General features: G+C 41.4%; 1 long non-coding RNA gene and 1 pseudogene across 1 annotated transcript in view; one reads left to right on the forward strand and one right to left on the reverse strand.

The window, feature by feature from the left end:
- Window positions 1-24,373, reverse strand: part of LOC140689478 (uncharacterized) — a 171,639-nt gene that overhangs the window by 139,338 nt on the left and 7,928 nt on the right. The gene's annotated exons all lie outside the window — the stretch shown is intronic.
- Window positions 11,332-11,802, forward strand: LOC102540052 (large ribosomal subunit protein eL29 pseudogene; annotated as a pseudogene).

Here is a 24,373-nt window from a genome sequence, read left to right on the forward strand (position 1 = left end):
CACCCGCCCTACCCCCCACCAGCAATCCTGCAGCCAATGTTAGATGCACACGGATGAGAGTTCTTCTGATGAACAGTGTCAGACACTGTGTCCTCACTCAAACCCCCGATAGCAGGAGGTTGACCCTGCAAACACGGCTGAGGGCAAAGGGCAAGAACAATTTCCCTTCCTCACCTACAGTGAACACAAAAATGGGGAACTTTCAAAGAACAGAATTGGTAGCTAGTCGGCCAGCCACACAGAAAATTTGCTAGTCAGACACCTATAGGACGACAAGACAATGAGGAGTAATGCTGACTGAGAAGCACAACATGTGGCCCAACGCTGCTCCTACACACATCTCTCCTTGTCCGATGGGATCACATCTGCTGTCCCCTGTATGCCCTCCCTGGCACCTGCACTCTTACCTCCTCCACCTGCTTCCTTCCTAGGGTTGAAACAAGCTCAAAAGCAATCAAACAAAACCTCCTCTTCACCACCTTCTTTCTCAGCTTTCTTACTCTCCCTGAACCCCTGCCAAAGTGTCTTCTGCTTCTAAACATCCAAATTGCTCTCCTGACAATCTCCAAAGCAGCCCAGACATCTTATCTAGTGGTCCTTAATTAGTCCTTTTCCTGTGTCGGTGGGTAAGCCTTTTCTTCTAGATAGTAATCTCCATGAGCAGGAGTACCTATTGGTCTTCCTTGTTGACCCAGATCATTGTACACAGCAGATGCTCAATAACTACTGGAAGGAAGGGAGGAAGAGAGGGACTGGTTTGAGAAATGCGGGCATTGTCTATAGTATTCTTTCGAAGGGGTGAATCTCACATTTTATGGGCCCTGGAGAAATATTAAAGGATCTGATTTCAGGCCCACTTTGAGGATGTGAAGGCAGTATGGTTTCAGGTTCTGTTATCCCATTGTTCCTGGGTTGACTCAGCTGAGTCCCCTTTCTTCCCTCACCAAGCATACTCGTGGATGCGATCCTGCTGTCACTCGGGGCCGCTTCGTGCCTATACAGTTCACAGCCCTCCAACGGAGGGTACAGCAGATCCTACTGGATTCAAAGAGGGGAAATGCCAGCTTGAACCTTCTTCCATGTTCTCAAGCAGCTGAGAAGTTGGCAAGCACCTAATGTTTCCTCCGCATTGACTACAGTCAATGGGTAAAGGTAAGCAGGAGACACAGACCCAGATTCTGATGAGCTTTCACTCTCCTTTTGACAAGATTAAAAGCACAAAATAATTTATAAACAATATAGACAAATTCTAACCAGCACAGTAATGAACACAGATGGGAGAGAGCGTGGTTGACGGAGCATTAGGGAGAGCTTCATGGAGTGGGTTGGACGCTTGTCCTTGTGCTCAGTGGACTGCGGTGGCAATTTCTTGAAAACCTTGGGTCTTAGGTCTGGGGCACTATGTAAAGCCACTAACCAGACACTTCCTACAACACTTTAGAAGGTCCTAGAAGAAGGAAGGATGTGACCCATGCTACAGACATTTTCTATTTCTCTACAAAAGGCCTACAGGATGGGGATGGAGTCAGGAGAAGGGGCACCTGCCATGCTGTTAAACGGAGAAGAGGGGCCCTAAACGTGCTCCTTCCTGGTTGTCTCAATTAGGATTTGGAGATCCGGTCTTTTCACACACAAGAGACAAAGCATGAGGGCAGCCTGTGATAGAAACTGATTTCTTCCTGAACCCGGCCATCCATGTCTTCGGTGACAGTTTCCTTTTAAAAGTGAACTCCCATGAAATGAAAGCAGCGTTGGTACTCGCCCTGGGGCTGCAACGTGCAGCGGAGTTTGCACATACACTGAAAAGCGGCTGACATGTAAGGATGCCTCTGGCGATAGTGGAGGTTATATTTAGTCCTGAGCTCAAGTAAACACAGGGCCGCCTGCAATATGCATGAAGAGAGCTCCAAGAACAAACACAACCCCAGGGCCAGTAAAAATAAAAGAGCAAAGTGCAGGACTGGAAAGAATAAACACGCAGGGTTTCTGGCCCCGAGATACAACGTGGCAGGTGGAGCCAGTCACTGTGGGCAAGGCCAGCAGAAACGGGGTCGACAGCAGAGAGGCCTTTTCCCACAGTTCAGCGCTCAGAGATCACAGTGAGTCGTCCAGAATGTGCCTTCATTAACCATCGCTCTGCAGCTCCTTTACTTAGTGACAGGAGAGGCCGTGAAACCTCGGAGAATTCCCATCATCGGGCCCCAGTGTCTTCATCTATAAAATGAAGGGATTGAGCCACACAGAACTCAGATCTCCCTCTGGCTTCAGGAATTTTCCAACTCGCCTTGCTAACTGCCTGGAAGATACCATCTTTATTTTCAAAACATTGTTGACACAGTGATCCAACTTATGTTGATCATGTCCACTAAGAGATCAGTGGAACAAAGAGCACACTTTTCTTTTTCTTTTTTTTTTTTTCAGGACTTAAGTTGATCCTCCTTAAAGTTTAACAGCGAAAGTACTAAAGGGAAATTTTACACCATGTAGCAGCACCACACTGGGCTGGCAGCACACAAAGAACATTTGAGAAAAACTGAAAGAAAGAGCCCCTACCAGTTAGGCCGAGCTCTGAGGCCTCTCTGCCTGGTAAGAGGGCTCCAGCTGCATCTCCTTGCCCTGCACCCCACCCCTCAGTCCCAGGCTGGCACGTCTGTCCAGGGCAGGACATGTACAGTCTTCTCCAGCGATGGAGCAGCTGGCTGCCAGTCACACTGGACAGTCAGGAAGTTTATATCCTGGATTCCTGAGTCTTTTCCCTGCAATGACTGTATTATGCTCACCTCCATCCTAGGAATCTTCTGTTCACACACCAAGCTCTCTCTGATGTATGTAATTACCGTGGTAACACACAAACTCACAACACACTGCAGTTTTTTATTTACTCAAAACTGTAAACTACTTAAAGGCAGGGAGGGACAGGGTCTTATCTGTGCAAAATTCTAGACCTGTACATAGTGGATATTCAATAAATATTGTTGAATGAATAAAAACTAGTCAATTATTGTTTTTGAATCATGGAGTTCTTTGAAATCTGATGGAAGCCAAGGACATCTTCCCACCAAAATGCACATGTACAAACATACACAATTCTGTGTATGGTTTGGGAGGACCACCGCAGTCAAGCAAAAAGGGCTTTATAGATTTTAAGCCAGGATGAAAAAGTGTGAGTCCTTTTTTAAAAAGTGAAGTGGAAAAAGAAACTGGCACTCACTGAGAACCTAAAGCTTTGACTTGTAATCTCCTTTAATCCTCAAAACAACTCTTTAAAATAGCCATTACTATCTCCATTCTACAGGTAAGGAAAATGAGGTTTAAGGAGCTTTTCCACTATGAAATATCAGACTCATTATTCAATCCAAGTCTCTTTCATACCCAAACTTGTGTTCTCTCTGCTCTATCATTCTGCTTCCAAATATCAGATTCTCAGGATTCCTTATATAATCAATTTCCATTTATTGTCTTTTGATGGATGAGGCCTCTAAAGAACTAGGATCTAAACCTAGTAAAAAAGAAATTCATTTTAAATATAGTTATATTTTTGGATTAGGCAACTTTATTTCTATAGAGTTCTAGAGTAATCTAAAAATTATTTCTTAAGTGTATGTTGCACATTATATTTTGCTTAGATTCTTAGACTAATAGTTAAAATGAAACCAGCATCTCAACTAAACAGAATCCTCTTTGTAGGCACAGAATGCTCTGCTTCCCACCCCTTGACCCCACCAGCCTGAGAAGAAAGCATAGCGCAAGGCAACTGTCTTGATTTTAGTGTCCACTGGCTTAGTCTTACTCATACTGTGGTTATACATACAACCTTTGGGGTCAGAAAGACCTAGGTTTGGGCTCTGGTGACTTTGACCTTGGGCAAGTTATTCAATTTCAAAAAGTCTCAGTTGCCTCTTCTATAAATGAGTATAATCATAATGCCTACCTCCAAGGGTTTGTTGGAGAGATTAAGGAATATTGAATTTAAAAATTCTTAGCATAACGCCTGGAATGTAGAAAACATGTAATAAATGTTAGCTATTATTTTCCTTTGTCACCATCATTGTCTACATTATTCTACAATAAGCTTATGTGAACAGAATTACGGCTTTGAGGTCAAACAGACCTGGCAGTTCCTTAGAAAATTAAACATAAATTTACCATGTGACTGAGAAATTCCACTCCTACTTATCTACCCAAAGGAAACGAAAACATATGTCCACATAAATACTTGTACGCAAAGGTTCATAGTAACATTATTTATAATAGCCAAAAAGTGCAAACAACCCAAAGGTCCATCAACAGGTCAATGGATGAACAAACTTGTATATCATACAATGGAATACTATCTGGAAGAAAAAGGAGGAACTGAGTGAAAGAAGTCACACACTAATGTATGTACTGTATGATTATTAATAGAAAATTCTAGAAAATTCAAACTAATCAGCATTTGGGGCAGAGGTAAGGGAAGGAGGGAGTACAAGAGAACTTTAGTACATAATAAATATGCTCACTATATTGTGATGATGGTTTTATATACATCTGTCAAAACTTATCAAGTGGCACATTTTAAATATATGCAGTTTCCTGTATGTCAATTATATCTCAAAAATCCACAAATGACAAATGCTGGAGAGGCTGTGGAGAAAGGGGAACCCTCCTACACTGCTGGTGGGAATGCAGTTTGGTGCAGCCACTATGGAAAACAGTGTGGAGATTCCTCAAAAGACTAGGAATAGACTTACCATATGACCCAGGAATCCCACTCCTGGGCTTGTATCCAGAAGGAAATCTACTTCAGGATGACACCTGCACTCCAATGTTCATAGCAGCACTATTTACAATAGCCAAAACATGGAAACAGCCTAAATGTCCATCAATAGGTGACTGGATAAAGAAGATGTGGTATATTTATACAATGGAATACTACTCAGCCATAAAAACCGACAACATAACGCCATTTGCAGCAACATGGATGCTCCTAGAGAATGTCATTCTAAGTGAAGTAAGCCAGAAAGAGAAAGAAAAATACCATATGAGATCGCTCATATGTGGAATTTAAAGACTCATGGACAGAGAATACAGACTTGTGGTTACCAGGGGGGTAGAGGGTGGGAAGGGATAGACTGGGATTTCAAAATTGTAGAATAGATAAACAAGATTACACTGTATAGCACAGGGAAATATACACACACAAAAAAATTATATCTCAATAAAGCTATTTTAAAATGTTAAAAGCTATTTTAAAACCCTCTACAATGGTTTTCATTGCTTTTAGAATAAAATCCACGCTTTTTACTATATATTATGTAGTGGTTCTTTCTTTTCTTTTCTCTTTCTTTTTTTTTTGAAATCTCCCTTCTTACTTACTAAATGGCAAATTTCTTCTGGAGAGAGGCCATGTTTGTTTGGTTCACTACTGGATTCCCCAGTCACCAACACAGTGCCAGGTACAAAGGCAAACTGTTAATGAATGAAGGAACAGAAAATCGTTAAAGGCCAAAGAGTAATATGGAAAATATGTATTATACTATGCTATACCAGTGAAGGGAGAAAGATCAGTGGGATTGAATTGTCACAAAAGGCTTCACGAGGAGGTAAAAGCACACAGTATCCTGAAGGATGGTGAGGGCATAAATAGTAAGAGAGAAAAAAGCTCCACTTCCAGAGGGAGTGACAGAGCTATGGCACAGATGTGATGCGGCCATGAGTTTGTTAGGAAAAGTAGGCTTGTCTAGATTGTGAAGATCCTTACTTCTCATCACAAAGGCAAAATTCAGGACAAATGAGATGGACTGGTGAGACTGAAGGAAAGAGTTCAGTGAGGACCTCAGATGGAGAACAGTAACAGACAGGAAGTGATAGGCAACTTTTCAAGGACAAAACTTACAAGACTTTGGATTCACTTAGAACACTTCTCACAGTGATCCTCAAGGGCACCAGCCAAAAGTCAAGCTGCTCGACCAAACTTCCGAGGCCAGCCCCAGGCTACCTCATTCTCATCCTCATAGTAACACTTGACAGAATCCAGCAGTGCCGTTGTCCAAGTGCTTTGATATGTGTTCTCCTAGTGTTACGCCCGTGGAAGAAGGAAGCAATTGTCTTGGGGGTACTTGGCCCTGGTTTGGGACTTGAGAAAAGGCCAATCCCTTAATTAAGAACCAGGTATAGGTGTCTTTAGACACCCTTGTTCTGATGCCCTACTTTTCTGCCATCCTCTGGGGCCCTGGGAGCTGGGGCTGGATTTGTAATCCAGCATTTCTTTCTCAACTCAGCAGGAAGCACTTGAAGGACCTGGCTTTGTTTTGAAGGGTAAAGAGAGGAAGCAAAACGACTGAAAAGGTACTGTTTACTTTTCATTCAATGCCAAAGCCAAACAGAATGTGTTTGCTCTCGCAGAGGAATGGAGAGTTTGTATTTGAGCCTCATGAATGGGACAGAGTAAATGTTCTCTCTGCCTCACGTCCACAGCAGTACCTTTAGACTGTGCTCCAAGTTTACCAAGTACTTTCACAGACATTATCTCATTTGATCCCAAGGTCAGCCCTATGATGAAACTAGGGATTATTATGTCCCATATCACAGATGACCAAGTGCTCTGGAGCTAGGAGGCAGGGGCTCAATAGGTGTTTCTTTAATGATGTTACTAAGGCTAAGTGACTTGCCGCAGGTCACAGAGCTGGGTTAATCAATGCTCTGCTCCTGTCCCCTATAGATGATCCTTAAATACAGAGCAAAGCTGTACTTTAAATGTTTATCCCATAGATTCAGGGAACCTTTGGTCACAAACACTGTATTAGCAAAGCTAACACTTCCTCGCCATTACACAGGAAGATAATAATAATACGGTACCAATTACCAAACACCTAGAAAGTGCCAAGTGCTCTCAGCCAGCATCTTATTTAATTTTCACAACAATCCCCAGAAGTAGATTATATTGTCTTCTTCTTTGCAGAAGAGAAAGTAAGGCTCAGCAAGGTCAATTCACTTTCTCAAAACCACTAGCTGTTCCAACTGCCAGTAAGAAAGACTTGGGATTCAAAACCCAACCTTCTGATTCTAGGGCCTATTTCCTTTTCATTGTACCATAATGGCTTTTAACCTAGGAATTATCTCTGGATCCGTCCTACCACTCACCACTCCATTTCAATACCCTCCCCAACACTCTCATAATGCCTACACACACTAGCCAGAAGGAGATTACATGTTTTTTTTAAAACAGGAAAAATCTTCTGAACCTTAATGTTTAGTTGGGTCTTTAAATTTAGCAAAGCACTTCAGGGTTTCCTGTCTTGGGACAGACTACCATTGTTAAACATTAAGGAAGGGCCAATCTTGTATGAGATGAAATACCTATTTAATCCCAAAAGCAATGAACCCCAGCAGGAACTCACTTTGTAAAACAGACCGAATAATGAGAAACACATTTAGGTTCCCCAACCAGCACAAAGAGAAAAGAGAAAAGGAGACGTGGTCTTTGTCCTGAGCCATTGGGTTGCTAGAAAGGCATCATTCATCAAAACACTGGTCAGAAAGAGCAAGCAAAAGGCAAGCTCCCCTCATGGTCGAAGCCAACAGGTAGGGCAGATGGTTGGAGGGGTTTTGTGTCATCAAAGAGGTCCACAGACAAAAGGTTGAGAGACTCAGTACAGCGACTACAGAGAGAAGGACTGCAAGGCAAAATATCAAGCCTTAACTCTTACAGAGGCCTCTGGGCTGCTGCCCAAGGCAGCGCAGAGAATAAGGGTGGAGGTCTTCCGCCCAAGGAGACTCTGCTGGCTGCCTGGATTCATTACGAGAGTCCACAATGATCCTTGGGGTCCGTAATGTAATAAGCTATTATTTCAGGAATTGGATCTGGTCAAGAAATATCCAGCTAATTTTTCCATTTTCCTCAATGCTTTGTTTGCTACTTGTAATATTCTCCAGCAGAGCTTTTAAATTGCTAATAATTTGCTACTGTCATTGTGATTATTAAACAATTAACTTATAACAATTATTAATAATTGTTGAAGCTAGCTGATAGGTATATGGGGTACCATAATTCTCTTAAGGTTTTTACTGTATTTGAATAAATAACATTTAAAACACACTAACATCCTCTCTTAAAATTCAGAACTACTTCTCTCTTTGAAAAAATAATTATTTTTAAAAGTCTTCTATTTATATGGGTGTTGGGCCTTCTGCCTTGGTGTCTTCATATCTGTACCCTACACTCATCCACCACTTTCTGGTAGATAAAGTTCTCTAGAACACTTGAGGACTTAACGTTCTACTTCCTTAAATGGATGATTTACTCTCTCGGACGGATGTGATGTTTTCCTGACCCCTGGTAAGAGGTTAATCCAGATCCGTTCTCTGAAGGATTGGTACCAGGAAACTTGTAATAACTACTCATACCCATTGGTTTCTCCATGAAGGACTTCAAAGAACAGATAAGATCAGAAATCATCAGAACTGTCAGGTTAGTTCCACAGAATTTCCATTGTTACACGTATTGCTGAGATGAAGTCAAAGTGAAGTGCTGTAAGATGACATTTTCTCTGTTGTCACAAGGCTGGAGAAGCTCTTAAGTTCTAGATGATCCAGTCATATCACATACGTGACCCAGATCATGAGGGTCTGGGCTCTGACAGTGTACAACTGCTCAAGTAGGAACTGAACTAGTGTGGAATAAATAAATTTCTAAATCAAAATGAAGAAGTAATGATGCCATTAACTGTGAAAAACGGAAGAAATTCTGTGAAATCACAAACCACATCTCATAAGCTTTTCAACTGGCCCATATGCTAGTTGCATGCATATGTAGCTATAATTATTGCCATAAAACATAGCGATAAAAGAAACAACAAATTCAAAGGCCATGCCACAAATGTATGTAATGCTTAACTGCTGTAATTGACAACATACGCATATTTTTCCCAGTAATGCTGTAGGATTCAAGGAAGACTCCATCACACAACCAGGGTCCAAAGCAGGCCAAATTGGCTTTCATTGTGCTTATCTCCCCTCAAAAAAAATACTACACATACACACATGTATGCACATATCTGTTTATATGTTATGGATTGAATTGTGTCCCCTAAAATTCATATGTTGAAATCATAACCCCTTGGTATCTCAGAATGTGACCTTATCTGGAAATAGGGTTGCTGTAGATGTAATTAGTTAAGATGAGGTCATCCTGGAGTAGAGTGAGCCCTTAATCCACTATGACTGGTGTTCTCATAAAAAGGAAAAATTTGGAGACAGACACACAAACACACAGAAAACACCACATGAACATGAAGGAAGAGATTCGGGTAATGAATCTACAAGCCAAAGAACGCTGAAAAGTGCCAGCAAACCACCAGAAGCTGGAGACAGGCGTGGAACAGCCCCCAACCCCTTGTAGCATCAGTCCTGCTAATGCCTTGAACTTGGACTTCTAATCTCTAGAACTGTGAGAAAATAAACTTCTGCTGTTTAAGTCATTCAATTTGTGTTATTTGGTTACAGCAGCCCTAGCAAATGAACACAAAATACATTTATAAATATGTAAATCACCAGGAATCAAGAATTCAAAATATGAGGAAGTAGAAATCTGAATCTAGTTTTAGGGGCAGACCACTGCCCACAGCCCTGGTTCCTTACTGCTTCTAGTACTACCAGCTCACAGTTGTCATGTTTATCTTAATAAGCTGATAAGTGTGGGAGGGACTGAAGAAAAAAAAGTTGCTCATTCAGTGCCACATAATCTTCAGTTAAGTCCCCTATCTGTTTATTCATGGCAAGAGCAGAAAGTGGTTCAAGTAATTACTCACATCATCATCTACTTGACCAAGTAACCAGCCTGTGGATATAAATAGGATATTTGCTTGTTCCAGCCCAGACTCAAGGGAAGCTGACCACTGGCCACAGGTACAATGGTGGCAGACAAGAAAATTCTAAAAAGAATGAGAAGCCGATATCTTCTAATAGGTTTTCAAAGCACCACGGGAATCTCATCGTCAAAACACATACTTAGGCTCCAATATAAGTGCAGAAAGCACTTTTCAACATCAGAAGTTAACACTTTTTCTACAGAGTCCTTTTAGGGACATTTAGAAATGCCTGTCTCTTTAAAACTTGTGTGTGGATTCTGAAATACCATTGTATTAGATTCTCAAATGTACATTTATCATTTTGGGGAACTTGGAAAGTTTGTTCCTAAGTGCTGTCATATACAAACCAGACAAATATTTTCCCTTGGGATTCTTTTGAAAAATCTCATAACATTAGACCTTGACCTAAGAACCAGTGTCAAATTTATTTTCCCTGATGGATTCATTTATAGAAAGGCAAAGTTCAAACTTCAGCATTTGGCACTCAAATACAAAATTAGGGGAAGTCTTTTATTGGAACACAAGACCAACAAATAATAGCAAGAACTCTAACTTTCTTGTGTGTGTGTGCTGATTCTGTGGGATACTGAAAAAAGGTTGGTGGGGAGATAAAATTCATTTTCTGGGTTTTCTAGAACAAAAGCATATTGGCCTGCAGTGTTATTTTAAACTTACACGTGACTGGAATAGAACATACGTATAAATGTAAAACCGTTTGCTTTTTCAAAAAGTGTATTATTTAAAGATCATTTGTCCTTACTGCTGAATTCAGAACTTGAACGTAATTTTTAGCTCCCTAAATGCTGAGCAATATTACTGAAATTAGAAAGCAATATTACACATTATTTTAAAAAATTAGAAAACACAGAAAATAAAAGTTATCCTTAATTTCACCACCCAGAAACAGTTTGGAATATTTCCTTTCTATATTCACCCCTCTCAAATTACAAGTATAGTGAAAAGTTAATTTTCTTATCTGTGTCTTTCTTCCACTTAGCATTTCTTTGGAATCATTTTCTTATTTCCCTCCTTTCTTTTCTAAAGCACAATCTATAATTGATAACAGCAGACATATCTATAGAGGAGTACTAGGGTCTGAGGTGAGAAGAAGATTTTCTTATTTCTTCTCTTTTGCACTATTTAACCCTTTAAACAATGTGCATGTATTACTTTTCAATATAGAAAATGAATGCATCCAAAACATCACCTTTATTGGCAGTGTAATTCCACATTATAGACGTACTTAAACATATTTTGATATTTACTATCCTTGATTATGTCTGTTTTTCCCAATGGTTTAGTATAATATGTAAAACTACAGTGAGTATCCTTAGCATACTACATGGTCCTCTGTATCAGTTCCTTTGGCTGGATTCCTAGATCTAGAATTACTGGATCAATGAATGAGAACATTTAAAAGACGTTTATAGCTCTTTCTCTTCTGGTCCCAGGCAATTTGGGATCTCCTGGCTCCAGCGCAGACATGGCCAAGTCGAAGAACCACACCACACACACCCAGTTCCGAAAATGGCACAGAAACGGCATCAAAAAACCCCCATCACAACAATACGAATCTCTTAAGGGGGTGGACCCCAAGTTCCTGAGGAACATGCTCTTTGTCAAGAAGCACAAGAAGGGACTGAAGAAGATGCAGGCCAACAACACCAAGGCCACGAGTGCAAGTGCTGAGGCGATTAAGGCTCTCATAAAGCCCAAGGAGGTCAAGCCCAAGATCCCAAAGGGTAACAGCCACAGGCTCAGTCGACTTGCCTACATTGCTCACCCCAAGCTCAGGAAATGTGCTCATGCCCACATCGCCAAGGATCTCAGGCTCTGTCAGCCAAAGGCCAAGGATAAGGCTCAGACCAAGGCCACAGCTTCAGCTGCAGCTGCAGCTGCAGCTCAGGCTCAGGCTCCCAAAGGCACCCAGGCCCCCACAAAGGCTCCAGAGTAGAGGCTTTCATCTTCTGATGTAAGGATAGAAGGACTAGTGTGACCCCTGCGCTACTGTCTGCATGGGGCTCGTGTCTACCTGTGCTGTTTGTACAAATAAATCTGAGGCAGGATCTGTCAGTCAAAAATAATAACTAACAAACAAACAAACAAACAAACAAACAAACAAATAAATAAAAGACGTTTATATACTTGTGCAAATTGCTTCCTACTATATGGCACCAAAGTGCTGTTCCATCAGCAAAATACACCTCAGGTCACCTCACCTGTCCTCTCATTGCTCCACCATCCACCTTCTCTCTCTCAAAATGTAAGGAAGAGGATGAAGCAGTTGAGTTTCTGGATAATTGGGTCAAGCAAGTGTCTCGGGTCCTTGGATTAGATTTGCTTACTAAGAGGTGGGATTTCATTACCCACCCTTCAGTGTATGCAGATGTCTGTGTGGTGCACATGTACACATGCGCAGATGGGAAAGGATGCAGAGCGAAACTAATGCTAAGACAAAAAAAAAATGCAAGATGTGATCTCATCTCACTGTCAGTCACCCTTCATCTGAAAGCTACACACCCTCTTTTCTGCCCGTCATATCACGTCAGAAGACATTCTGCTGGGTAAGTTCAAGGAATCTGTCTCATTGCTCACATTCACATCATCATCCTCCTCCTCTGGATCTTATTTGCATTCCCACCAGCAAAATACACCTGGACGCTTCTCACCACACCTCTTATTTCTTCACCTGAAAGCTAAGTGGACTTTTCTACTTAATCCCCCTATTCTTCCTAATGGTGTAAAACAAACAAAAGCCCAAGGATTTCTCTGGCCCACAAGCCCTGTCATTTTGTGCTGCTAGCAAAGATGAAGTCGGGGGAACAACAAAGGATTAGATGTGGGATCTCAGCAAGACTGAGACAGGTACCAGGTGAAGAAAAAAAATCACATCTTCCCAGGACTCTAAAGTGGAGCCAAGAGTCTTCACCCAGAGTCAATGTCACTCCTGTATGTTTCCTCCTCATAGGGAAACATGAGCACATTCTCACCTTGAATTTTACAACACCTGGAGGACCAGGCAATCACCGACAGGCCATGGAATATGCTTTACAACCCATGGCATCAGTCTTTGTCAGAAAAGAAAGATGAATCTAAAGCTCCCCTGTGGAATAAGATCTGGGCTCCATGTGTGAGGTCACCGTGTGCCAGAAGATGAGAATTATCTGGAATCCCCCCTGGATCCATTTTACTCTCCTTCCTTATGTTTTTCAGGCAACAAAGGAGCACAGGTCAGAGAAACTCAGCAGAAAAGGAGAAAAATGAGAATGGGGTGGGAATGATACTATTCCCATCATCCATCTGAGGAAGCTGGGACATAGTGACGTTAAGTAACTTGCCAAGTGTCACACAGTTAGGAAGGGGTTGAGCTGCAGTTCAGTCTCAAATCTGGCTAATTCTAAAGTCTGGGTCACTCGACTCTACTCCATGTGCTGACCCTGTGAGCTAGGAAACAACATAATTTTTCACTTCAGCATAGAAGACAGAAGGAATGCTGTTAACTCACAGATGACCCAATCAGGGAATGGCCTCGGTCTGTTTTGTGGAGATTCTCACTGTTCCACATCCCTGAGCACCCTGAGATCCAAAGGGAATGATGTGAATGTGAGCAATGAGACAGAGTCCCTGAAATTACCCAGGAGGACATCTCCTGACTCAGCTGGTGCAAAAAGTGTGTTACTTTCAAATAAAGGGTGATAGGCAGCAAGATGAGCCCATAATGTCCATCTCTATAACTGGCACTGGTCCCACTCTGCACCATCTCACCTATCTTCAAATGCGTGCATGTGTAACACAGAGAGAGTTAACCTCCCAGCAGTTTACACAGACTTCCACTTCCATCACATGTCACATTTCCTTTCCACACCAGCTGTGGTTTGCTGGTCCCCATTCCTGATTCCTTTCCTCTTTCACTTTCATAAAAAGGATGTCAAGAGCTTTAGCGGCACTGGCATAACGGAGCTAATGGGATACAATTAATGTGACTTTGGCAACATTAATTAGTTCAATGTTTAATAATAGTTGAAGTAGGAAATTCACAGCCATTCAAGTCATTGAATGGCTAATTTGGCCTGAATTATTCAGATAACACTTGGTTTCATTTTACTTACAGAGGCTCAGGCACAGAACAAATGCAAGGGCTGATATATGCAGAGAAGGGAAGGCATCTCCGGAAATGGGGTCAGAAAAATCTCTTCTGAGTCCTGACCCCACCCTGCAGAGTTCACCACCTCTCCTGGCCAGGAGAGCCGGGGTCAGCAACAGTTTCGTAAATAATCTTTCAGGAGACCACATACCACGAGTGAGTTAGAACTGCAGCATACCTGACTAAGTACTAACCATCCTTCCCAAGTCAGCCAGAATAGGGTTACCAACTTGCCCCAGTTTGCCCAGGACTTCCCCGTTTAGTATTGACAGTCTTGCATCAGGGAAAACCTCTCAGCCTCAGGTAAACTGAGATGGTTGGTCATCTGAGCCAGGAAATGAGGGAGGAACAACAGGTCCTCCAGGGTTATACCTGCCTCCTTCCCTCTCTATAAAAGTAGAGCAACCTGTGACCCTCATGGGGCCTTCTGCCTCCACCCAGCTGCATGGGGAGGGCACTTATGTCAACTGGGACAGAGAGTAAGGTGTCTAAATTTACCCATTTAAATTTTGTGCTATTTCTCTGAACTTAGATTTGTGCATGTATTCACATGTGCTTATGTGTGCATTAACATCTACACACAAATAATACATCATCACTACAGAAAAACTTAAAATAAAAATGAGACAAGAAGCAGATCAAAAGTATGCATAACCCTATGACCCAGCAGTAAGCACTTTCAGAATTTTCATATGTACCCTTGTAGATTATAACACACTTATATAGATAGGTATATGTAATGGTAAGTCCATTCCAGCAAACTATGGTAACCAAAAATGATGCTTTGAAGCTGTTGTTTCTGCAACAGTATGAATATTTATCCATGTCAACAAGTATACATTTACAATATCACTTTAAATGGCCACATAATATCCCACAATATGACTCAACCACATTGATTTAGTTAGGACATTTAAGTTGCTTTCAATTTTTCATTGTTATAAACAGTGCTGAAATCAACATGCTTGTTGCTATATCACTGAATACAAATCCATTCTTATTTTCTTAGAATAAATTCTTAGAAGCGGAGTTGGTGGGTCAACGAGATGGCATTGTTTTTAAGTCTTCAAATACATATTATAAACACTTCTTCCAGAAAGTTATCACACTAGCCGAGTGTAAGTATGGCTATTTCCCTCTTCCTCAAAGAGCCTAGGTTTGACTGCTGCGTGGTCTCTAACAGGTATCTTAGAAAATATAATCAGTGCCAAAAGAAGCACTAGACCATCTGCACAGCAATTATTGCATTTTTAGAACCAGAAAGACTCTCAGAGGTATTTGGTCCCAGCCCATCATTTTCTGGGTGAGAAAACTAATGACCAGGGAGGAAGACACCTGACCCAGGATCAATGGTACCCAGTGCACAGTCTCTTGGGCATTCCCCTGGGGCTCACTTAGTGAGAGACCAGAAAGTGATCTGTGTGGCTGCTTCTTCCTCACGTAGAAGGATCAAAGCAGAGTGGAATGAAGCATGACCAAGTAAGAATCATCTACACTTAGTTTGAAGAGTTTTATTATCTTGGCAAATAATCTACTTGTCACTCTCTGCACTATCTGAACTCACTTTGTAAATCCACCATCCCCACTTTTTGTTACTTGTGAAAAAGCCCCAACAACACAGATAAACAAATCTGGATTTGGAAGAGAGCTGGAGCTATATCCCTGTTATTAGGGATAGAATTAGGCTTGTTCTGCTTTTCCTGTGATTGCTCTGGTCTGTTTGAGAGATTATTTGTCTTCTGGATGGACACACACACACACACTTTTTTTTAATAGTTTGATCAAATAAGATTCTGTTACTATTAAGCCCTAAGGAGCAAAGACTGCCATTGATAGAAGTTAGAAATAGCCAGCTAGTCTGTATTCCACAGACCACAGATAAACGGTAGAAGACCATTCCACATCATGGGAATCAATTCCAACAGCTATCCTTTGTGATAAATTAATGTCACACATTCCTGTTCAACTCTTGCTAACTCACCCTCTAACCTTTTTTTCATGATAAAAGACTTAAATTTTTAAAAAATATGTTATTAATATCTCAAAATGTATGTTGTCCTATCCAAGGTACATGTTAAATACTGCTTACAAAACATTCAGATTCCGGTTTTAAAGAGCTCAGAAAAATACCTGCACATAGCAAGCACTCTATGCATATTAGACCAAATTTTAAAATATGGTAACAAGCATTCAAAAATCTGTGGCTTGTAAGAGGATTGAAGGACATGGGGAAGTGAGCTGAACACCTAGTCCTGCCAGGATGGGGAGGGCTCCCTCTAAGTTTTATTGACTCATTATTTAGCATGAACCAAAATCAGAAGTCAGCAAATTTTTTTTGTAAAGGGCCAGGTAGTAAATATTTTAGGCTTCATCGGCCTCTGTCACCCCCACTCAACCCTGTCACTGTAGCACAAAAGCAGAGACAATACATAAATGATTGGGGCTGTGTTCCAATAAAACTTTATTGACAAAAATCACAGGGTGACCAGGATTTGGTCCTCAGGCTGCCATTGGTGACTGACCCCAGATTTAAATCATCTAGAGCTTATGAAAACACAGATTTCCAGACTCCTCCCACCACTTTCCATTCATCAAGGTTTCTGATTCACGAGGCCTTGGAAATGGGCCCAAGCATTTGAATTCACAAGTCTCTAAGTGATGCTACTGCTGTTGGTTGGAGGCCATGCTCTGAGCACCTTTGCTCTAAGACAGTCCCATAAGCCTAAAATGCTCAATAAATTATTAAACTCACACGAATCATCACATTTTTCTTCTGAGCAACTTAAGTGCTCATGTGTGCTTTTCCTCTCTTGCCTCTTTGGAAGGTAAGCACTATTAGCTTTCCGATCAGTTAAGCTATCAAGTTAAAGTCAATGGACTCTTCTCTAGCTAGTGTATGAGGATGTTTTAAGGTATGTTAGAGTGCTCAGACTCATTGCAAAAGCTGGAGGAACATGTTCTCAGATCAGCTCCCAGGAACAGCTTCTAGAGTGACACTGCAGAGTGGGCCTGATGGCATATAGTACCACCAGTCCTGCATCCTCCTGTAGCTCAAGTCCTAGCCAAAGTCTTATGCCTGGTGGGTCTCAATTTCAGACCTCAAGTCCTGTGTATGGGCCGTGGGGGCAAGGGAGGCTAGAAAACGTAGCTCTGAGATTTTATATTGGGAACGCTAACACCTAGAAAACTATAAAAACACGGAACAGTGTTCAGAAGACTTTGGGGTAACCACTACCCATACAATTCCATTACTGGGAAAGAAAAGGTACAGCAAGGAACAGAAAGTTATAGAGCAATAAAGCTCCAGCTCTCTGGGATTTGTTTCAAAATAATGGGGTCAGGATGGACAGAATAGGGGGGCTATAGATGAGGCAGCATTGATTATGAGGTGAAAGCTATTGAGGCTGGGTGATGGGTACATGGAGGTTCATGGTTCTTTTCTTTTTTCTTTACTGTCAGTTTGAAATTTTTCATAATAAAAAAATAAAATTTAAAAAGGCATCAAAAAAAAAAAAAAGAATGGAGTTAAGTAACGATTTCTGAACCCTTGATGGCAGGCTCTCTCCAAAGAGCATATATGCTGCAATAAAAGACCCTTGGATGGGAGTTATTTTCATAGCACAATCATTGTTTTAACAACATTCCCAAAAGGAAAAAATAGGTGACTTTTTCACTGGAAGCAGGTGAAGATAAAGCATTATTACCATAGTCATTGTGCTTGCTTCATCTGACAAATACACCATGATGACTTGATGCGTTCGATGGAGCAAAAAGAGATCATCAGAAAGACTGGGCTACTATACAGGATCTCCAGCAAATAAAAACACAGGGCCCCAGTTACATTTTTGAATTTCAGACAAATAGCAAATATCATTTTTTGTGTCCCATGCAATATTTGGATCACATTTATACTAAAAATGTATTTGTTGTTTACCTGAAATTCAAATTTAAGTGAGTATCCCATATTTCATCTAGTAACTCTACTTCTGTGGCTCATAAAATTTAGGAGATTCCCCATCCTTCTCCAACTCCTGCCACACCTCACCTCCCCTGGGACTGACTAGACTTCGATAATATGACTTGCTGGGTATTTCACCATCAACTTTCCTTATGTTCCTAGAAAGGCATTCTTCCTGATCCTAGACAAATTCAGATTGACAGCCTGACCTCTGGCTCTTGAAGAGATGTAGGGAAGGAGAGAAGTCATTTGCCTAAATGTCTCCAAGCAAATGTCTCCTCTCTAAGATGAGGAAGCCAGACTCAGCTTCCCTACAAGTTCCCTTCAATATCCTCTCATCACAGCTGAAATTAAGACCCCCAAGATGTACAGGTCATTCCTGATGGTGCATCCCCCATACACGCAGATGGGCTCTGTAGAGTTTGAACAAGGGAAGAGTGATTTCATGCTGGAAGGCAGGAGCTACCTCCTGACCCAATCTAATTCTGTCTCAGTTTGTCACTGCCAGTTACATATTGTTCATGCCCAGATGATCATATTTTTGTAGCAGGGACGTTCCTTTCATCACGTCTTGCCTATTGGTCACTTGACAACTCATTAGCATTTCCACTGGAAGTAAGCCAGCGGAAGGAAGTGATACCATGAGTCAACACATTACTTGCCAGAAGTTCTGGTAAAAGGAGTAAGAGGAATTTAAAGGAAGTATGTAGAAAACAAGAGTTTGAGGAGTTTGTGGCGGTTTCCATTCTCTTGCCTCGCTAAACCAGAGACAAATCAAGAGTCAAGTCTCAATGCTAGACCTCTCTTGATGGAAGTTTTTACATAGAGACTAAATTCTCTTTCCTGGGACTATCATAGGAAATACCTACTATTCATGACTTCTACTTTGAGGTTAAACATATTTTATAGTTCTAACGGAGAAAATACAATGATTTTAAAGGCTTACTGAGGGATCCAGATGGACTAGGCAGAAGGCGGAATTCTGCATGGGGTAAGATCTGCTTGTGTTCAGAAAAACAGAATGAATGGGTATGCTTGGTTATAAAAGAGTGGTACTTCCAGTGGAGGCTGATGGGAAGTCTCAACAAAGAAGAATTAAATTGCTTGCTCTGCACTGAACAGGATGATGATGATGAAGATGATGATTAGCGTCCCCCTTAGGTGGGGAAGACAGGGCTTTAGTGGGTCATAAAAGGTGGGAGAGAGGTAAAGAAATGGGTGGCAGAGGGGAAGGGGGGCATCCAAGCAAACACAACAGAGAGAAGGATGGCCAGAGAGAAACTGTGCCAGGGGCAGCTGAGGGATTCTAGGACAGCTGCAGAATATGTAGCATCCATTTTAAAAAAATGATTTATCACAGAAAATTTCAAGCATACACAAAAGCAAACAGACTAGTTTAATGAACCTCCATGTACCATAACTAGCTTTAACAATTAACTCCCAGCCAATCTTGTTTCATGCCCCCCGAGGACGCATCACCCTTCTAGCACCTCCACGAGATCACCTGCCTAGAAGCAGTCAAATCCTGTCCTTTGGGTTTTTAAGGAGGCTTCGCTATGGAGGCATGATTAAGTCATTGGCCATTGGTGACTGAACTCAATCTCTAGCACCTCTCCCCTCCCTGGGGGCCAGAGCAGGGGAATAAAAGTTCCAGCCCTCAAAACACATGCTTAGTTCCACTGACCACCAGCCACCATCCTTAGGGTCTTTCCAAAAGTCACTTCATTAACATAAACTCAGATGGGATTGATGAAATAAAAATTCATACTCTAAGGCAAGTCAAGGAAAATTTAAACATAATTCTTCTCTACTCTTTAGCCTCCTCTCTCCCCTCACTGTGCACTGTGTATCTGCATTATGCAGGGGCCACACCCCTCTATTGGCAGAAATACCTGCTCAACCATAAAGAGCAACATTCTCCTAGCACCAAGACAACTCCTTAACAGATAACATTCCTTCCTAATCTTGTAAGGGGCCACGATGACCCATGACCCACTACTCACTTCACACGCTTAGATCTGGATTGTGTAAACTGTCCATAATAATCATTTAACGTAGAGCCCTCTGTCTCAAAAAGCTTAGATAACTGTGCTTTGACCTGGATAGAACAGACGGAGCTTTCTGAAAGACTGCTTCCTGGGTTATATTCCTCAATTTGGCTCAAATAAAATTTTCTATTTCTTAGATCAACTGACTAATTTTTTTCCATTGACAGGGTTGAAAGGAGCTTGTTATGAGTAACAAAACACACCTTTATCATTCTTACCATTTAGGAAATTTCAAAAGTTTTAGGAGCTCTATGCAAGAAATAGGGATGAAGACCAAATATGTATTTCTTACTATAAATCACAATATCACAGCCTATTACCTACAGAAGCCTAGTTAGTGTTGCTTTGGGAAGGGGAGAAATAAGAAAGAAGAGGTCAAGTTCCACACTGAGGATATGCTCTCAGATTCTGAAATAAGGTGATAGCAGGGCTGACTAGGAGACCTGGAACGCACACAAACCTACAGGAAGGTCAGGACCAGGTGTGGGACTTCCCACAATATGCATACTGCGGGATGATGCAAGCTATCATCTCAGGACATAAACGGAAGTTCACCAGGGGGCATCTGGAGACTTACAGGGCACATCGACTCTAGCAACAGACTTGGGTTATACGGTCGGTCATTTGAATTTTAGCAAGTTCCTCTTCTTTGCTAGCTAATTCTGTGCACATTTCAAATAAGAATACCAAGTAATATTTTGCATTATTCAAAATAGCTTAAAGAAACCAGGAACCTTTTACTTTTTCTCTTTAGAACAATGTATTGTTTAGCGAAAATAAAAACAGTCTGTAGCTGAACTCACACTGTCATTTCCAAAAGAAAATGGTCACAGAAACTCAAATGACAGAGTCCATTCTTTGGACTAAGGGGTTAACCTTACCCTTCAGTTCTTTATTATCTGCTCTCTGCATCTGTATTGTTCCACCCTTTTACCAAAGGCCTGTTGTCAGCAGTTTTCAAAGGAAAAAAAAAATCTTTAATGTCATTTCTTTCCCAAATTAAAATTCCATAATAAATCTCTTCTCTCCCCTCCCCATGAGATTTTCTGACACCCATGAAGAATTTCCCTTTCAAGAGCCTGTCTTCTTACCTCCACCACTTAAAGCTCCACTTGACACCTGCCTTCCAGGTAAGACAACACCTTTTATAGCTCAAAATCTTGCCAGTTTAGTCTTTAATTTTTTTTTCTTATCCCTGATAAAATCTTTGCTCACTCAGCACTATATAGACTTTGCTCACTCATCCTCCCCTCTGAGAACTGAGGTTTGTATACCTGCTAATGATCCCATAACGCCCCACCTCTGGAGGACAAGGGCCCCACAAAGAAAGGATAATCCTCTCTCACAGCCCTGGTTCTCGGAGCTGAGCGTGCATCAGAATACCTGGAGGGCTTGTCAGCACAAAGACACTGGAGTCACTGATTCAGTAGGTCTCAGGTGGGCCTGAGAATTTGCATTTATACACACAGATGAAAAAGACCTAGTCTCTTGCGTGGAGAAGATGGCAGTCTGATGGAGACATCCCTCCTTTCATCTGAGCAGAATTTTAGATCTGAAAATTGCTCTCAGCCTTAAGAATTGTTGTTTTAACTAACCCTCACCACAATCTAGGAGGGAGGGAGGTTCTGCATTTACGGTTAGAAAACCTGCGTTTGAATTCCAGCTCTACCAAATATTAGCTCTGTGACTTTGGACAAATTACTTAAACTCTCAAAGCCTATCTGCAAAATAGGAATAAAAATCTCCCGGGGAGATAATACCCATGTTTGTGAAAATTCTTTGTGGCTGCAAAGTGCTGTACAAATACGTAATAGTAGAAAAGAAGACAGCCTGGGGTCGGTGTCAAAAGGATGGCCAGAGTGAACACAGAGGAAGAGGGGAATTCAGTTGGGATGAGCAAGGCTGGGGGGCGGGGAGGGTGTGGTGCTTTGTGAAAAAGGTGGAGTTTTCACTGGGCCCTAAAGGTTTTCAACAGGCAGAGAACTGAGTGGGAAAGGAAGGTGAAGGCACAAGGCAGGAAAATGCATAATGTAGGGGGCGTTGGAGAGTCTGGGAAGACGATTAATCTAATGATACAGTTGGAAAAGTTTAGAGCCACATTGCTGTAAGCTTTGAGTACAAAGAAAAGGAGTTTGAACATGATTCAATAGGTAATGGGTAGCCAATTAAATGTTCCGATCAGAAACTCAATGTGCCTTACTAACACAGGTCTGCAGATGGAGATTGGAAGGGGGAGCGCATGGAGGGAGGGAGATCTGTTAAGAGTCTATTTTCCTTAACAGCTCTTCCTTCCTTCCCACCCCTGGTCCCATATCCACCTCCCCATACCCAACTGCTGCAGCCTTATCATAAAGCCGAATCCTCTGAATTATCATTATCTCCCCCAGAGGCCCCTTCAAAATGCCGGGAAGCTCTGCTTTGGTCCCAGCTCTGCCTTTCGGAGCAACACATTTTCCCCCTTTCTCCTTATTTTCTGGCAGTCCTCTCACCCTCATTCACATTTCTCTTCTTATTGCCAAGCACGCCTGGATTTTTCAGCCATTTCTCATTTAAGAGGCTTTTTCTGCCATTCCAGTTATCCTTCTCTGGATATAATTTTGTTTCTCCCATAGAAAGAGAAGCACACAGCATTATCAAAGGCACTTGGATAATTTAAGCAAACAAACTCCTGATGTTTGGATAAGAATTTAATTCCCTGCCCCGCCTCCTTTCCTTACTGGGTAAATACTAGCAATGCTTGAGAGAAGGTCAAGTTCAAGGTCCAGCTGGGTTCTCACTTATCTATGGTGTCACTGATCCCTTGGAGCCTTGACTGCAGTTAATTAAATCCTTCATCTCATTCTAACTTGGATTTGCTCTGATTTACAGTTGAACTTGATGTGTTGCATGTCCTTCCTCTGAAGGATTTTTATGGATGCCAGCCTTGAAATTCACACCCTCTCTGCTGTCCCCTACATGTGTCACCTGACTTGCTTATATTTCCTCCTTAAATTTTTCTTTATGTTTTCACATGATAGTTAACCTCTGGACAATCATTACAGGGTTTCTTCATTTCCATTTTCCCAAGCCTGAAGGATAGCCCGTCCGTGGCTCATATGTATACACCTTGGGGATCCTTTGTGGCTTCACTAAGTCTCTTGAGCAATAACACAATAGAAATGCACTGCTAATAAATTCCCATTTCCCCTCATAACAGGGCTGGTGAGATTCCAAGTTAAGACCATGTTCAATCTAACTATATACACAAGTCCTATCACCTAATGTTTATATGGAAGCTCTTAGGAGTCCAAAGTACCTTTAGACTAATGAAAAATCATTTCATTATTAATAATACACAAAATTCCTTGGTAGCTTCTCCTAAGTCCCAAGCCCTGAAAACATTTCCCAGTATGTGTCTCCCTCATTTCCTCATGCTATATAACATGTGTAACAAAGGAAAAATAAGGACAGACTGGATTTTCACTTTGTGTGGAAACTCATTTCCTTTTGCTTACAGACATGAAAGGTTTGTCTGAAATGAGCTAATGAAACGAGATGTTTTGATTTGATAAAGATGTTTCTCTCATGTAGCTTGGTGTGGAGGCATACTCAGATTCATTTCGAGAACAATTTTTATTGACTGTGACTCATTAGAAAGAATGTCATGTGCTGGCATTTCCTCACGAAGCAGGGAATCTTTCCCTTATAGGGCCTTTGGCTCAGATATGACTCAGGAAAGGAAAAATGGGCTTTCATGGGAAACCTACTAACTCAGCCAGGACCAGATGAGTGCAAGTGCACGTCTGGCAGCCCTGCCACTCTTATATGCTACCTCCCGGTGCTGAAGGAGAAAATGTTGTTTTTACGGCTCTGAAACGTAAGAACACAAGGAAATGCTGATTTTTCCTTAGAAGGGCTGAAATGAACCAAGAGGACTATGCCCTCTATTAACTAAAGCTTCAGGACTTTTTTAAAGGGTAGTGGATATTACAGAGACTACTCATATATATGTGAGCATTATAAAACTAAAGTACATGGAATAAATCACGGAATTTTACAAGATGTTATGGGCTTGAAACTGTCATGAAGTGAATTATTAATAACTGAAAGACCCTAAAACAAAAGTTTTACTGGACTAGATACAGTTTCCTCTGTCTTACAGTCCTAACTGCATCAGAGGAAGGAGAACAGGTGAAGAATGTTTAAGCCTATTTAAGAAACAGGAGGCTAATACCACAGATTTTTCACACCAGAAGAATATAATTATTCAGTGACATTTTTAAAAGCCTAACATCATGTGTCTTAAAAACAAAATTGAACACAGAATGGTTAAAAGCCTTGTAAATTTTTAAATAAAAACTGAACTAGAAAACCAAAGGAAAGTCATCAAAATTCT

This window comes from Vicugna pacos, chromosome 26, assembly GCF_048564905.1.
Source record: "Vicugna pacos chromosome 26, VicPac4, whole genome shotgun sequence".
NCBI lineage: Eukaryota > Metazoa > Chordata > Mammalia > Artiodactyla > Camelidae > Vicugna > Vicugna pacos.